This window comes from Stegostoma tigrinum, chromosome 13, assembly GCF_030684315.1.
Source record: "Stegostoma tigrinum isolate sSteTig4 chromosome 13, sSteTig4.hap1, whole genome shotgun sequence".
In the NCBI taxonomy this organism is placed as follows: Eukaryota; Metazoa; Chordata; class Chondrichthyes; order Orectolobiformes; family Stegostomatidae; genus Stegostoma; species Stegostoma tigrinum.
Window position 1 is genome coordinate 46,578,117 of NC_081366.1, and position 17,929 is coordinate 46,596,045.

The following is a 17,929-nucleotide window of genomic DNA, read 5'->3' on the forward strand; positions in this document are numbered from 1 at the left end:
GAATTTCTTCTCTCAGAGTATCGTAAATCTTTGGAATCCACTAGTTCAGAGAGCAGTGAAAGTTGTGACAGGAAATATATTTAAGTCTGAGTTAGACAGACTTTTGATTTACAAAGGAGTCAAAGGATACCGATGCTGTTCCAACATTCAATAATATCAAGGCTGATTGCAACTTTAATTTTGTTTTCTGCCTTGCCTCTAGACTCTTTGAAACCTGTAGATGAGACTATAGATTTTATTGAATGTTAGAGCACGCTCAAAGGACCTGTTCTTGTTCTGGTTCTTAAACTCACCAAGAATACAATAATCCACACAGATTAAAACCATTACGAATAATCTTTTATCTAGGTTTCTGAATGTGATTATAATTAGATTTGTCACTAAGCTTGAAGCCTGATTAGGTTAAAACAAACAAAACATTAATAAATATTTCACTCCCCATCACTTGTGGTAGCACATTGGAACAGAAAATACTTGATGGGTCATTTGACTCTGAAAATGAGATATTTTAAACAAAATCTTCTGCCAGAACATTAATAATCACATAGACACAGTAGTGAGCCATTCAATGTAAATGAAGTAAATCCTTTGCAGGTTGATTGCTGAACCAGTTTGATATCTATTTAAGTGACTACTGATTAGATTTTTCAAGATTAGAATGTTTTTAATTTTTGTTTAATCTTTGTTTTAGTATAGTTTTTCTTACATTAGTTACTTGTGCAATTTAACACTTGGCTGTTCAATTACCATGCTTAGAACCATAGAAATAAAAAAAACTTAGAGGGAGCCATTCAGCCCATCTTGTCCATGCTGATCCAAAGACATCAAGTAACCCCGTCCAATCCCAGCTTCCTGCACATGACCCATAGCCCTGCAGGTCACAGCACTTAAGGTGCAGATCCAAGTACTTTTTAAAGTGGTTTAGGGTTTCTGCCTCTATCACTAACGCAGGCAGTGAATTCCATCCAACACCAACTATGCAAAAACATTTTTCCTCATGTCTCCTCTAATACTTAGCCACTTAGCTTGAACCTATGAGCTGTGATGTTTTAACTGCCTACCCAGGAAACAGATTCCTTCTGTCTGCTTTACTCTGCACCTCAGAATTTTGTATACCTTAATTATAACACCCCTCAGCCTTCTCTGTTCAAAGATAAACAACACCGGCCTCTCCAATCTCTCCTTGTAGCTACAGTTCTCTCGCACTGGAAACATTCTAGTAAATCTTTTCTGAAATCTCTCCAGAACAATTACATCCTTCTTGCAATTCGGTGGCCAGAACTACATATGATACTCCAGTTTTGGCCTCAACATAGCTTGGAGGAATCCTTACTCTCCCAACAATGTGAGTAGGGCCAGAATAATATACCTGCAGTTGTTAGACAAGTAATGTTTAGAGACCTTTTGTTGTTCTGAGGCAAAAGTGATAGAACTTGTTGTGTAAGGTAATTAGTGACTGATAGGGTTAATTGATATCATGAGATATGCTCCATCCATCAGAATAGAGAGGGATGTATAAGGATCTTCCAGTACAATGATGGTGTCCTTAAACAAAAAACAGAAATTGATGGAGAAACTCCCCAGATCTGGAGAGATAAAACAGTTAACATTTCACGTGTAGAGACACTTCTTCAGAACTGATTGCAGCTGGAAGAAGCTTGGTATATATGCTGAAGATGGGGCATGAGGAGGGCAGAGGAGTAAGAGATAAGCGGAGATGGAGCTCAGGGAAGAGGAAAAACAGTTGGGCAGAGAAAGGGACAGTTAAAAGTCAGCCTGGGGAAATGAATAGCTGCAAATGGCTCTATTAGTGGCTGTCAATGGGTTATTTGTGATAATCGTCCATGCGATGACAAGGTCTTGAGTGTGGGGTTTGGGATAAGGACACGGGAGAAAGTGCGGAAGCCATAAAACTTTTAAAATCTTATTGTGTCCAGAAGGTCCTTGTGTTCCTAAGCAGAAAATTACCTTTGCACTGGGGAGATGAAGCAGAGGCTAGGTAACTGCTTTGCAGAACATCTATGTTCTGTCTGCAAAAATAAAACTCTGACCTTCCTGTTGCTTGCCACTTTAACACACCATCATTTTCCCTGGCCAACATCTCTGTCTCAGGCTTGTGCAGTGCTCCAGCAAAACTCCATGCAAGTTGGAAAAACAGCACTTCATTTTCCACTTGGGGAGCCAGCAGCTTCCTGGACTCAATATCAACTTCAATAATTTTAAGGCCTGAGCATTTTCTCCCATGTCCTTATCCCAGACCCCTTGTCATCACATGGGCTGCTATCACACACAACACATTGTCAGTCATGAAAAACCAAAAGAACTGTGGATGCTGTAAATCAGGAACAAAAACAAAATTGCTGGAAAAGCTCAGTAGGTCTGGCAGCATCTGTGGAGGAGATAAAAGAGATAACGCTTCTATTCCTTGTTCTGAGGAAAGGTCACCGGACTCAAAACGTTAACTCTGGTTTCTCCTTCACAGATGCTGCCAGGCCTGCTGGGCTTTTCCAGCAATTTTGTTTTTGTTGTCATTGTCAGTCATTAATGGATCTATTAGCAGCTATTCATTCCCCCAGGCTGATCGTTACCCATACCTTTCTCTATCCAACTGTTATTCTTTCTCTCAGGGCTCCATCTCCATCTATTGCTTACTGCTACCCCAATTCCCACCCCATTACAAGCATATGCACCAATCTTTTCCCAGCTACAATCAGTTCCGAAGAAGTGTCCCTGGAGGTGAATGTTAACTCTGCTTTCTTTCCATGGATGCTGCCAGACCTGCTGAGTTTATCCAGCAATTTCTGTTTTTGTTTCAAGATTTCCAGCACCAGCAACCCTTTGTTTTTGTTTGTGTTAATTCTGGGCTTGAAGGCATGGCTTCATTGCTGAACTTCCCTAGAGGTGTTTCATAGCATGTTCAAGCTGGGTAGATTAAAATAAATATGAAGAATTGCTCCTAAGAGAAGCTGACGACTGTATTAGTTTTGTTAAATAAAGCCATTTCTTGATTGTAAAGCTTTAATAGTAAATTTTCTTTGTTATTCATCAATTAAAAACAAATTATAAAATGAATATAATTCGCTGAAGACTCACCATTTAATGCATTTGAAGTAATTGCACAATTAAAAACACTGAAGAGCAAAACCAGTTACATCAACTAAAGATGTTTAAAAATATCCTGCAAAGCTTTCAGGTAACCATTAAAATAACAGCAGTAATTGCAGTTAAATACAGCGAATCATATTACACCTCCAAGCAAAAGATATTTCAGTCAAAAAGTTTAACTAGGCAGTATAGAAGCTGTAATTCATGAGATACAAAACTGCCTCAGAACTATGAAAAAAGCTCAGAGAAGTACAAGTGAACATATTTATTTATTCTGTAGGTCCGGCGGCAGTTTTAAGAGACAGAATGTAAGGCTAAAAACCAATACTTTGGATAAAATTGCAAGAGCATTTGGCAATTATTTTACATGGATGACAACCATAAAGTGGAAAGAAAAGGATTTAGTCGAGGAAAACAGGGCTACATTTTACCTAACATTGACTAGATGTCAATTTCAGGAAATTTCGTAGAAGGTTAGCTCTTCGTAGTTATCTCATGCAATTCTCTGCTGCTCTCCCCTCATAATGCAAATACCACACTTCGATGGCACACTGTCATGCTGTCTTGAGCTCACTACTGGCAGTACTCACCACTTGCAGGATTCCACCGCTGGTTTCACTTCTAATGCTCGGCAGTACATCAGGCAGTTGCTATCAGTATGAGTGGGCTTTCACAAAGCATATAATTAGGGGGATATATAAAAAAATGAAGCACTTAAGTGGCTTGGGTGACACTTCATTACACATAGACAGTCACATTTGTAAATATTTTGGCTACTTTATATCGTTACCTGTTTGAATAACTGCCACAGTGATCTGAATTACAAGAATCAAGCTACATATGCTAACCTATCATCCCATGTATAAGTTTTTGCTTTCCTTGATGTCCAGCATGCCATAACACCTCATCATTGTCCAGGACATTGCTCAGGCCAACGCCCATGCAGATGACAGCAAAATTACTGGTTTAGTAGGCAGTGAGGAAAGCTATTTCAGAGTACAACAGGACCTTGATCAGATAAGATGATGGGTCGAGGAGTAGGGGCAGATGGACTTTAATTTAGATGAATGTGAGGTGTTGCATTTTGGTAAGGCAAATCAGGGTGGGACTTATACACTTAATGGTAGGGTCCTGGGTGGTGTTGTCGAACAATGAGACCTTGCGGTGCAAGTTGATATTTCCTTGAAAGTGGAGTCACAGGTAGACAGGATAGTGAAGAGGGTGCTTGGTACACTTGCTTTTATTGGTCAGCATATTGAATATAGGAGTTGGGATGTCATGTTGCAGCTGTACAATTCATTAGTTAGGCTATATTTGGTTCAATTCTGGTCTCACTGCCATAGGAAAGGTGTTGTTAAACTTGAAAGGGTCCAGAAAAGATTTATAAAATGTTGTCGGGCTTGAAAGGTTTGAGCTATTGGAAGAGGCTGAATAGACTGGGGCTGCTTTCCCTGGAGCATTGGAGGCTGAGGGGTGGCCTTACAGGGATTGATAACAACATGAGGGGCATGGGTAGGTGAATAGCCAAGGTAATTTTCCTAATGTAGGGTAGTCCAAAACTAGAGGGCATAGGTATAAGATGAGAGAGGGATGATATAAGAGGGACCTAAGGGGCAACTTTTTCACACACAAGGTCATATGTGTATGAAATAAGCTGCCACAGGAAGTGGTGGAGGCTAGTGTAATAATAAAATTTAAAGTCATCTGGATGGTTACATGACTAGGAAGGGTTTAGAGGGACATTGGCCAAATGCTGGCAAATGAGAGTAGTCAGATTGTGATGTCTGGATTAACTTAGGATATCTGGTTGGCATGGACAAGTTGGACTGAAAGGTCTGTTACCATGCTGTACAACTCTATGACTGATGAGTGATCAACCGGTTGACTGAACTCTGTGTCATCCCTAACTGGCCTACCTTTACTTTTCTGCCTGGTTGTGCTAAACCTGCAAAACTGACAATTACCACTCTTCACATGGAAACGGTATGGGACCACTGATTCTAATTGCCTAAGACTGACTTCTGATAAACGCTAGTCTCCCTCGATTTAACAGGGGATGACTTCTCTTAGACCTTCAGATAGGGTCATCTATTTAAAAAGTATATGCAGTTTGTTTGCCGCAAAAGCTGCAGGGTGTGACAATGACATAGCATGTTGCGTAAAGCAACATGTCTGCCCCCTTAGCTGATTGCAGTTGGCAAACATAACAAGCTGCCTGGCTTTGCCCTCCCTGAGGGCTCTTTGCGCCAATTCATGACATGGGTGCCTGTCCCTGAACACAAAGCAGTGCAATAGAAGGTGTCAGAGCACTCATAGTGGAACTTTGAAGTGGATAACTATCTTAGGTGAGTCAAAGACATGATGGTATGTTGAAGCTGGTGGGTGTCAGGTGTCAACCTGCATTGCTAGGAGGTTCAGGAGGTTGCTACTCATGGACCATGTTCTGAGATACTGCAGTTCGCAGGCCAAGCTTGAAACCCAAAGAAGTAAATGGTGTGCTGAAACTGCTGGATTCCCACTTTGACTTTCAGATCAGGAGTTAAAGCCATAGAGGTCTACAGCATGAAAACAGGCCATTCATCCCAACTTGTCCATGCCACCCACTTTTCACAATTAACCTAGCCCTAATTGCCTGTGTTTGGACCGTATCCCTTCGTACCCATTCCAACCATTTACCTGTCCAAATATTTCTTAAATGGTGAAATTATACTCACGTCCACCACTACCTCTGTCAGCCTGTTCCAGACTCTCACCGTCCTCTGTTTGAAAACAATTGTCTCTCTGAATCCTTTTGTATCTCACTCCTCTCACCTTAAACCTGTGCCCTCTGATTTAGACCATGTTGAAAAGATGTTGGCTGGTGACATAATCGATGCCTCTCATGATTTTATAGACCTCTATAAGCTCACCCCTCAGCTTTGGGTGCTTCAGGGAAAGAAGTCCCAGCCAATGCAGCATCTCTTTAAAACTCAAACCTGCCTGCCCAGGTAGCATCCTAGTAAACCTTTTCTGTACTTTTTCCAGTTTAATAATATCCTTTCTATAGTTGGACAACCAGAACTGCATGTAGTGCTCCAAATGTGGCCTCACCAATATCTTGTATAGCTGCAAGAAAAGGTCCCAACTCCTATACTCAATGTCCTGACCAATGAAAGTAAGCATGCCAAAAGCCTTCTTCACTGCTCGGTCTACCTGTGACTCCACTTTCAAGGAGCTATCAACCTGTACCTCTCAATCTCTTTGTTGTATAACACTTCCCAGAGACCTACCATTGACTGTTGAAGTCCTGGCCTGGTTTGACTCACCAAAATACAATACCTTGTATTTATCTAAATTAAACTTTATCTGCTATTTCTCAGACCTGTGGCCCAGTTGATCACAAAATCACATGTATTTCCAGGTAACATAGAACAGAGAACACAGAACAGTACAGCACAATACAGGCCCTTCGGCCCACAATGCTGTGCTGACCCATTATCTGACTCTAAGATCAAACTACCCTGCATACTCTACATTTTACTATCATCCATGTGCCTATCCAAGAGTTGCTTAAATCTCCCTAATGTATCTGATTCCATTACCACCACTAACAGCGCATTCCACACATGCACCACTCTCTGTATAAAGAACTTACCTCTGACATCTCCACTATATCTTCCTCCCCTCACCTAAAAATTATGCCCCCTCATAATAGTCATTTCTGCCCTGGGAAAAAGCCACTGGCTATCCGCTCTATCTATGCCTGTCATCATCTTGTACACCTCCATTAAGTCACCCATCCCATCTTTTGTTGTTCCAATGAGAAAAGTCTTCACTTCCTCAACCTTTCCTCATAAGACTTGCCCTCCAATCCAGGCAGCATCCTGGTAAATATCCTCTGCACCCTCTCTAAAACATCCACACCCTTCCTATAATGAGGCGACCAGAACTGAACACAATATTCCAAGTGTGGTCTAACCAGAGTTTTATAGAGCTGCAGCATAACCTCACAGCTCTTTTATGCAATTCCCCTGCCAATGAAAGCCAACACACCATACGCCTTCTTAACAACCCAATCAACTTGGATGGAAGCTTTGAGCGATCTACGGGCGTGGACCCCAAGATCCCTCTGTTCCGCCACACTGCCAAGATCCTGCCATTAACCCTGTATTCTGCATTCAAATTTGACCTTCCAAAATGAATCACTTCACACTTTTAAACCTTCATCACTGTCCACAATGCCACCAATCTTGGTGTCATGCAAACTTATTAATCATATGTCCTACTTTCTCACCCAAATCATTTGTTTGATGACAAATAACAGTGGACCCAACGCAAATTCCTGTGGCACACCTCTGGTCACAGGCCTCCAACCTGAACAACAACCCTCTATCACAACCCTCTCTGTCTTCTACCTTCAAGCCAATGTTGTATCCAATTGGCTACCTGTCCCTGGATCCCTTGAGATTTACCTTACTCAACAATGTACCAAACAGCACCTTGTCAAAGGTCTTGCTAAAGTCCATGTAGACAATGTCTATCGCACTTCTCTCAAGTAGTTTCTTGGTCAAAAAGCTCAATCAAATTTGTGAGACATGATTTCCCATGCACAAAGCCATGCTGACTATCCCCAGTATGTCCCGGCCTCTCCAAATGCCTGGAGGACCTGTCTCTCAGAATCCCCTGTAGTAACTTACCCACCATGGATGTTAGGCTCATCGGTCTATAGTTTCCAAGCATTTCCCTGCAGTCTTTCTTAAATAATGGCACAACATTAGCCGTCCTCCAATCTTCAGGCACTTCACTTGTAGCAGTTGATGATACAAACATTTCTGTTCAGGGCCTACAATTATCTCCCTAGCCTCCCACCAAGACCTGGCAGTTTATCCACCTGAATGCATTTTAAGATTTTGAGCACCTCCTCTTCTGTATTGTGATTGTTACTATTCACCACATAAGAGTATGGCAAACTGCATATAAAATAAGGCAAGTGCTAGAAAATGGGATTAGAATAGATTGCATGCATGAGATGGCCCAAAAGACTGTTTGCTGTGCTCAAAAAATTCAATGACTCCACTATATCGTCATTTTTGTTTTGGCAGAAGGGCACATTGAAGACCGGTTATTAACATTTGAAAAAAGTAGATAATGCTCTGCTCCATATCTTTCAGTTGTCTAATTTAATAACTTCAGCCTTCTCAAGGATAAACCAACACAAATAAAGTTATAGTTACTAATGACCATGGAAAGTGTATTGCTTTATCCTTATTCTCTAGGGATTTTCTGTGCAAAACTTAGTTGATAAATCAAGACGAATATGTCACCCATGGGATAGCCTTCATCTATCTGATTCAGTGGACAGAGTAAGTACTTAACTATTCTTTGTGGTCACATTGTGATTTGTGCAACAATTTAAACTTTGTGCTGTTGTCTGCTTCACTTAATCATCAGTTAGAACATATAATGGAACTTCAATAAGTTATCAGGCAGCCACTTTGTTATTCTTAAATGGATTCTCTGCTTGTTGCACAAAATACACCATAGTGTCTCCAGCATTTTCTGAAAGGGACTAGGCAGTTTGGCTTTTTACATTATTTAGTAATCAAGTCTTTGGGATCAGTTTTCAGCACAGTAAAAGTTCACTTTTCATGCTTATAAATTTGATGTAATCATGAACCACTCTTCTAGGTATTTGCAACAAAGAAATCATTGCTTGTAAAGTGTCAACTGATCCAAATTTACCAAACTGGTAAAAAAATAATCATAAGGGCAGTAGGGTGACTCAGTGGTTAGCACTGCTGCCTTACAGTACCAGGGACCTGGGTTCGATTCCACCCTAATTTTCCCTGGGTCTGCGTGGGTTTCCACTGCTCCGGTTTTCTCCCACAGTCCAACTATGTGCTAAACTTCCCGTAGCATCCACATCAGAGGAGGAAGAAAGTTAATGTTTTGGGTTGGGACTCTTCTTCAGAAAATGGTGTTGCCTGGCCTTCTGTGTTCTTCCAGCTCCACATTGCGTGGTCTCTGACTCCATCATCAACAGTTCTTGCTAGCTCCCTGTTAAAAATCATAAATTGCTTTAATATAACAAGGTGTAGAGCTGGATAAACACAGCAGGCCAAACAGCTTGTGAAGTTCGCATTGATACCATTGGGCTGCAGGATCCCCAAGCGAAATATGAGATGCTGTTCTTGCAACTTTTGGGTGGCATCATTGTGGCACTGCAGGAGGTCCAGGGTGGGCATGTTGTCCAAGGATTGGGAGGGGGAGTTGAAATGGTTTGCGACTGGGAGCTGCAGTCGTTTGTGGCAAACTGAGCATAGGTGTTCCACAAAGCCTTCCCCAAGCTTCCGCTTGGTTTCCCCGATGTAGAGGTGACATAGGGAACAGCAGATACTGTATACCTCATTAGCTGATGTGCAGGTGAACATCTGTTTGATGTGGAATGTCTTCTTGGGACCTAAGATGGAGGTGAGGGGGGAGATGTAGGGACAGGTGTAGCACTTCCTGTGGTTGCAGGGAAAAGTGCCAGGGATGGTGGGGCTGGTGGGGAGTGTGGATTGGGCAAGGGGGTCATGGAGAGAGTAGTCCCTCTGGGAAGCTGATAAGGTGGGGAGGGAAAAATATCTTTGATAGTGAAGTCAGATTGCAGATGTTGAAAGTGTCAGAGGATGATGTGTTGGATCTGGAGGTTGGTGGGGTGGTACGTGAGGACGAGGGCAATTTTTTTGTTGTTATTTGCAGGGAGGGGGTGTGAGGGATGAGTTGCGGGAAATGCGAGAGACACAGTTGAGGGTGTTTTCTACCACTGCCGGGGTGGGGGGGGCGGGCGGCTGGAAGTTGTAATCCTTGAAAAACGAGGACGTCTGGGATGTCGGGAAGTGGAATGCCTTATCTCGGGGGCAGATGCGGCAGACGTGAAGGAATTGGGAACAGGAGATGGCATTTTTGCAGGAAGGTGGGTTTGAGGAGGTGTATTCTAGGTAGCTGTGGGAGTCTTTAGGCCTAAAATGGATATCAGTTTCCAGGTGGTTGCCAGAGATGGAAACAGAGAGGTCCAGGAAGGGGAGAGAAGTATCGGAGATGGTCCAGATGAACTTAATGTTGGGGTGGAAGGTGTTAGTGAAGTGGATGAAATGGTTGAGTTCCTCATGGGAGAATGAGGTGGTGCCGATACAATCATCAATGTAACTGAGGAAGACATGGGGTTTAGGGCCAGTGTACCTTTGGAAGAGGTATTGTTCCACGTAACCTACAAAGAGGCAGGCATAGCTTGGGCCCATGCGGGTTTCCATGGCCACCCCCTCTGTCTGTAGGAAGTGAGAGGAATTGAAGGAGAAGTTGTTAAGGGTGAGGACGAGTTCGGCTAAGCAGATGAGGGTGTCGGTGGAGGGGGATTGTTCGGGCCTGCGGGTCAGCCTTTAGGTCATCTGCATGGGGAGTGCAAGTGTGTAAGGACTGGATGTCCATGGTAAAAATGAGGTGCTGGGGACCAGGGAATCAGAAGTTTTGGAGGAGGTGGAGTGCCTGGGTGGTGTCACAGATGTAGGTGGGAAGTTCCTGGACCAAGGGGGAGGAAATGAAGTCGAGATAAGTGGAGATAAGTTCGGTGGGGCAGGAGCAGGCGGAGACAATGGGTTGACGAGGGCCGTCAGGTTTGTAGATTTTGGAAAAGAGATAGAAGCAGGCAGTGTGGGGTTGGGGAATGATGAGGTTAGCGGCTGTGGGTGGGAGGTCACCTGAAGTGATGAGGTTGTGGATAGGTTTGGGTGATGATGGTTTGGTGCTCAGGGGTGGGGTCAAGATCAAGGGGGTGGTAGGAGGACGTGTCAGAGAGCTGGCGCCTGGCCTCGGTGATGTAGAGGTCAGTGTGCCATACTACGACTGCGCCTTCCTTGTCTGTGGGTTTTGTGGTGAGGTTGAGATTGGAGCAGAGGGAGCGGAGGGCTGCACATTCTGCAGGGGAGAGGTTGGATTGGGTGAGAGGGGTGGAGAGGTTGAGGCGATTGATGTCACGATGGCAGTTGGAGATGAAGAGGTCGAGGGAGGGTAGGAGGCCTTGGGGTGGTGTCCAGGAGGAGGGGCTGTTGGAGACAGGAAAAAGGGTCAGTAGGGGTAGGGTTAGGCTCACAGTTAAAGAAGGAAGCGTGGAGGTGGAGGTGGCAGAAAAACTGTTCAATGTCCAAGCATGAGTGGTATTCGTTGATGTTAGGGTGGAGGGGGATAAACGCCTATACTCAGTTCATGACAAACGACTATACCTCTCAGTCCATTTCAACTCACCCTCCCATTCTTTCGATGACATGTCCAACATGGGCCTCCTGCAGTGCCGCAGTGATGCCACCCGAAAGCTGCAGGAGCAGCAACTCATATTCCGCTTGGGAACCCTGCAGCCCAATGGGTATCAATGTGGATTTCACAAGCTTCAAAATCTCCCCTCCCCCACCGCATCCCAAAACCAGACCTACTCGTCCCCACCTCCCAAACCTGTCCTTCCTCCCATGTAGCCACTGCTCCCATCTCAAGCCCCACCCCCATCTCCTACCTACCAGCCTCATCCCACCCCCTTGACCTGTCCGTCCTCCTGGGACTGACTTGTCCCCTCCCTAACTCCCCACCTACACTCACCTTTACAGGCTCCATCCCCACCTCTTTGACCTGTCGGTCTCCTCTCCACCCATCTTCTACTTTATCCATCTTCTATCAGCCTCCTCTTCTCTCCCTATTTATTTCAAAATCTCCTTCCCCTCCCCCATGTCTGAAGAAGGGTCTAAACCAGAAATGTCAGATTTCCTGTTTCTCTGATGCTGCTTGGCCTGCTGTGTTCATCCAGCTCTACACTTTGTTACACCTGATTCTCCAGCATCAGCAGTTTCTACTGTCTCTGTAAAAATAAATTGCTGTAAATTTGTTCTCTATATACACACGCAGGAAACTATCTGAATGCAAACATGTATTAAGGTTGCAAACTGTTAAATAAAAACAGATTCTCCTGACAATGCTCAACAGATTAACCATCGTCTGCTTCCTTGGAGAGAGATACAGAGCAGAATCTTACAGGGGCCTGTATGACACACTATGGTGAGAAAGGTGCAAAATTGCATGAAAAGCCCAGTGAGGCTCATCTCAACATCGAGAACGACTTGGAGTATATTTCAAATAAATCCTGGGCATTAAATCAAGATTCTCACTACACGTCAGTGAGTTGCCTGTTAAGGGGTGGTGGGGGGGGGGGGGGGGGAGGTGGTTGTTGCTAGTTAACAACCTTGATAACTGCAGATCTCACCTCATTAATATGCAGCTTTCAATCATATCCCCTGCCATAAGTAAACCAAGCACAGAGAATTCTGAACATTGAAGTCTTTCTTTAAGCCTTGCCCCTTAGCCAGAGACACTAGGTGACAGTGCTGTTCTCTTGTTGTACTATTTAGTGCTAACAAAAAGCCAGGAAGTTTGCGATGAATGTCAGATGCCCTCAGTCAAGACAAAACAGGAAGCATGTGGTCAGGGGGCTCCATTGCAATAAATCATGGTCAGGCTCCAGTACCTGTCCAGAGGCTTGAACACATTTGGTCAGAGCTCGGAGGAGTCAGAGTAGAAATTCTCTTCTCATAAATGGTCATGAGGGGGATGTTGAGCAGCTCACCACCTCTGTTAACTCCTTTTGCCCAATTGTGGGCTGTTTCCCTCCTGGCATGAGAAAGATGCAGGTAGAAAAGGAGTGATGAAAGTGGATTTTTGTGTTCGTTTTGGGGAGGCGTTCTGAACAAGTGAGTGCAGAGGACCTACAGGATTAATGCTCTTGGGTTTGGACTGGGTGACAGCAAGTGAGGGGAGATGTTACAGGTAATAGTGAGAGCTTGTCGAGCACAAGCATTGGTAGGAGGTGGGTACAATACTAGAGATAGAGTGAGTGTAAGGCATCAGAAAGAAAATGGTGGCATTTATGTTGATGGAGTGGAAGAGATCATTGATCTTCTTCCTACATTGCTTTGCATTCCTCCAGATGCTTCTGATTGCCCTGATCCAGACCAGGTTGGCATGGATTGATACTGCGATCTCTACTGCTTGTCCCATGGGAAGATGAATCCATACTCTGCATCATCCTGTCCCCAGGGCCTCCAGGACTGGGCCTGCAAAGCCGAGTGCCAATTTTCTCTTGTCCGCCATATTCAGGGAAAATGCCAGGAACTGTGCACAGCAGCTCCAGATTAACAGTGCCTGTCTGGGTATATTACAACCTTTGAAATATGTCACTGGTAACAAGGATGTTGACTTGTTCTGGGAATGTACTGGATATGGTAAAAGATACATTAGGGCTAGAATTTGATGAGAGGACTGTCATAGTAGATTGTTAATGAGGCAAATTTGATAATAGGTGATAGGAAAACATGTTAGGCCTTATGGAGACAAACCCTTTGTGAAACTCAGTGAAATTGGCACTTAGTTAAGAAAAGCAGAAGATTCAGCCCTGAGGAAGTACTTTAGGTTGATAAACATGCATCAGAAAATACCATAGTGTGCTGATGAAAGTGAATGCTGATGTTCGACTACATCAGTTCATAATATAAAGCAATAAAGGATTGATGGTTCTCATAACTTTAGGTATTGTGAATGTTCTTTTGCTTTGTTTTGTGTCGATGCATTACTTTTGGATGTAAACTTCAAAAGCTATAATTATGCCACAGTACTTGATAAATGAAACCAGGCATACGAAAACCAAAAGGAAACAAAATTACATAGTGAATCATAGTGAACTTTCAGAAATAACCAAAATTTCATCAAGGAGGATATACAATCAGGGTGGTGAAAGATTTACTCTGTATCAGAAGCCCATATCATGCTAATTCAGTGGAAAAGATGAATATTTTTGTGAACAGTGAGCTGAATAATTTGCCAAAAACTGTTCAAAAGGCAGAGGGTTTCTCTCTATGATGGGAGATCACTTCAATTCAAGAGAAGTAAATATTGATTCACAAAATGTATCAAACATTTCAGTCAATATATGTAGCAAGGCTGATTACATTTGTGAAGATTTGCTCTGTATCTTAGTTTAGCACACTTAGAAACCTTCCATTACTGATAATGCAGGAAGCGAATAACATGTGCACTATTGCCTATTTCACAGACAGTTCTTCATGCAGCAGTTCATCAATCTGTTACCAGGGGTTACTGTTTGAGGAACACCTTTCTACATCAGCTGCATAACTGTTTGGAAGGCTCTACAGCTCATATGTAATGGAAGGATTTATATTTGATGATTACTTTGGCTACATTATGAATTCATCATCAGGTCCTGGAGGGGTCTTGAATTTAGACTTTCCCGTTCTGTGGCAGGGGTACAACCTAAAGAGTCACAATACTTTCTTTATTTTTATCATAATTACACATATATAGGTTTTGGCCATATTTGTGATTTGGTTAGAATATGCAACAGTGAAAGCCTTCAGAAATACATTGATAATCAATAATGCTAACATGCATGTAGAAATAACGAAACATAAAACGCTATTGCATTTATGGAGATGGAAAGATGCCTGCCCGAGTCCTGTTTTTATTTTAGATTTTCAGTGTCAGCAGTATTTTACTTCTTCATTTATTTATAATCATTAATGTAAACTAAAATCTTAAAGAATAGGTTTGGCTGAGAGCTAAATAGCCTGGACAATGGAATTTTTAGAAAGGATAGGTGATTTAGGTCAGGTGGGAAAATAGCAATATTGATTTAAAGAAAGCATGTTTACTGCAGGAGAAAGAAATATCAGACAGTCGAAACACTCTGGATAGGATTAAAGAATTGCTAAAGATGCAAACAAAACTTATAGCCACAGATGGTTTGCAATGAGGCAGACAATCTTCTTTCTCAGAAGGACATCATTTTATTACGTCTGGATTTTAGCTAAAAATACCAGTGTGTTGGAGTGAGTCTGTGATTCTAACTGAACAGGATGTATAGGCTTTGCTTGAAATAGTCTGAAAGTGACATAAATGACTGCGAGATCACATACTGGATCCCGAAATAGAACAAATCAGGCATTTTACTCTGTTTGTTTCAGTTTAGGCAACTTCTTTTGCAGTTTAATTCTTTACTCTACGTTAAAGAATGTCTAAAAGGAGAACATTTAAAAAAAAGCAAAATCACAATTACAAATTCACTGATAATAAAGTGTGAAGCTGGATGAACACAGCAGGCCAAGCAGCTTCTCAGGAGCACAAAAGCTGACGTTTTGGGCCTAGACCCTTCATCAGAGAGCTCTGATGAAGGGTCTAGGCCTGAAATGTCAGCTTTTGTGCTCCTGAGATGCTGCTTGGCCTGCTGTGTTCATCCAGCTTCACACTTTATTATCTTGGATTCTCCAGCATCTGCAGTTCCCATTACCTCTGATACAAATTCACTGAACTGATTCCTGTGAGTCATAGAGTCCCTGTAGTGCAGAAGGGGCTATTTGGCCCATCAAGTCTTCACTGACTATCTGAAGAGCATCCTACCCAGACTCACTCCTCCACTATCCCTGTAGCTCTGCATATATCTTGCGTAATCCACTTAGTGTGCATTTCCCTGGACATAACAGGGCAATTTAACATTGCCAATTCACCTAACCTTGCATCTTTAGACTGTGGGAGGAAACTGAAGCTGCCAGCAGAAACTCATGCAGATTCAGGGAGCATGTACAAATTTTAGACAGACAATCACCCAGGAAGTGAACCCAGGCCCCTGGCACTGTGATGCAGCAGTGCCAATCACTGAGTCATCATGTCACCCTGAGGCATCCTTCACTCCCAGACTCTTCCAGAAAAAGTTGCGAAAAAGTGGGAGAAATTGGGTCTGCGACACCTAGAAATCCGAAGCATGAAATAAAAACTAAAAAATGTATTTAATCATGGCAGGTAGCATTGTAGGCCCGCACATTATTTGATGCCCATCCTTAACTACAGTGGTGAGCTGCCTTCTTGAACTTATGCCGTTCATCTTGTGTGGATGCATTCATTGTGCTATTAGAAAGTGAGTTTGGATTTTGGTCCAGGGACAGTGAAGGAAGACCACAATATTTCCAAGTTAGGAATGTGTTTGCCTTGCAGGAGAATTTGCATTTACTGACGTTTTCATGTAAGTATTGCTGAAGTCTCTCTACGTGGTAGCAGTTCCAAGTTTGGAAAGTGCGGCTTAAGAAGCCTTGTGAGTTGCTGCTGTACAGATTGTGGTTGGTACATGCTGCCGCCAGTGAAGTCAGAAGAGAAGAGAGTGAATACTTTGGGTAATAGATGGAGTGTCAATCAAGTGGGTTGTGTGTCCTGGATGGTGTCAAGTTTCTTTAGTGTCAATGGAGCTACATTCATCCAGACAATGGATTGTATTAGATCTCATTCTTGACTTCTGCCTTGAAGATGGTAGACAGACTTTGCAGTCCAGAAGTGAGTTACCGATGGAGAATTCTTATCATTAGGCTAAAATTGTAGTCATAACATTTATATTGGTTCAATTCAGTATCCGGTTAAGGGGACAGTCCCAGATGTTGACTGTGGGGGATTCAGAAATGGGAATATAATTGAATGTCATGGGGTGATGGTTTGTTCTTATTTTTGTTGGAGATGATCATTGTTTGGCACTTGTGTGATGTGAATGTTACTTGCCACTTGTTAGGACGTTGATTATCCAAGAATGCAAATTAAGAATTATGGTTTCAACAATCATGGCCATTATATTTGCCTCCTTGCAATGTCAGCTAAGCAAATTTAATCAAACATAAGCAATTAAAAATGGCACTGATCTCTTGACTTCATAAATATATTCCACAGCTAGCAACTAGAAGACAAACACTTTGCAGATGCTACATTCACACACTAATAAACCTGACTTGTGTTTCTGCACCTATCTCTGCATTTGACCAAATCATTGACAGCCAAGGCCATGGGATTATCTTCTGCCTGGAGCTGAGCAGCTGCTTAAATTCCAAGTCGTCCTCAGCGCTCTAGAGATCTAGGGGACTTCTTGCTCAACTTGCAGTGAAGATGAATCATGGATGTGCTCACCAGATTGTGCTCCTGAATCTCTCTAAGGTGAAAGTCTCTGAGTTGGTGGAATTCAGGTGAAAGCCCTGCCAGTAGAGTTGCTGATGGCTGAATGTCTTTCTCATAGAAATAGAGATGGAGCTCAGGATCTCTGGCTCTGGCCTTTTATTAATGAAGTTTTGCTGGATGCCGCTAGTGCCTGCAATGGAGAAGAGAGAGAATTAATTGTCTGAGAGGGTTAAAAGCTTGTGCAAATTAAGATTGAGTTATCATCGAATTAATGGGTATAAAAGACAGCACAGCACCATGGAGCTCACAGGACATATAATGGTCATGAGTAAATCCAGAAGGTAAATCAGAAGAATCTACTTGCACAACAACTATTTAAATGTAAACTTGTTGCTGCAGGGAGTAGTAGAAGGAGCATTAGTTATCTGATTTTGTTCAAGGGATCTGGGAATCACTGCCTAGGACAGTATTTGATGCTGATCCTTAATTGCCCCGGAGATAATATGGATGCTTTACGGGGACACCAGATGAATAGATGAGAGAGAAAGGAATAGAAGAAAAGTTAGGATGAGATAAACTTGCATGAAAGGAGGCTGCTGGGAGGTATCAACGTCACACTGAAATGTTAGCCTAAGTGGCATATTCCTGTGCTGCAATGCTACATAACACTGTCAGGTTATAACCTGCTGTTTTGCTGTATTCATTATTCAGCATCAGTAAACTCAAACCCGTCTGTATTCTAATCATTTGAAATAGCTTTCTATGTGAATAAACTGAAATTTTTGCTTTATCAAGTACTATATATGAATCTACATGAAAACTGATC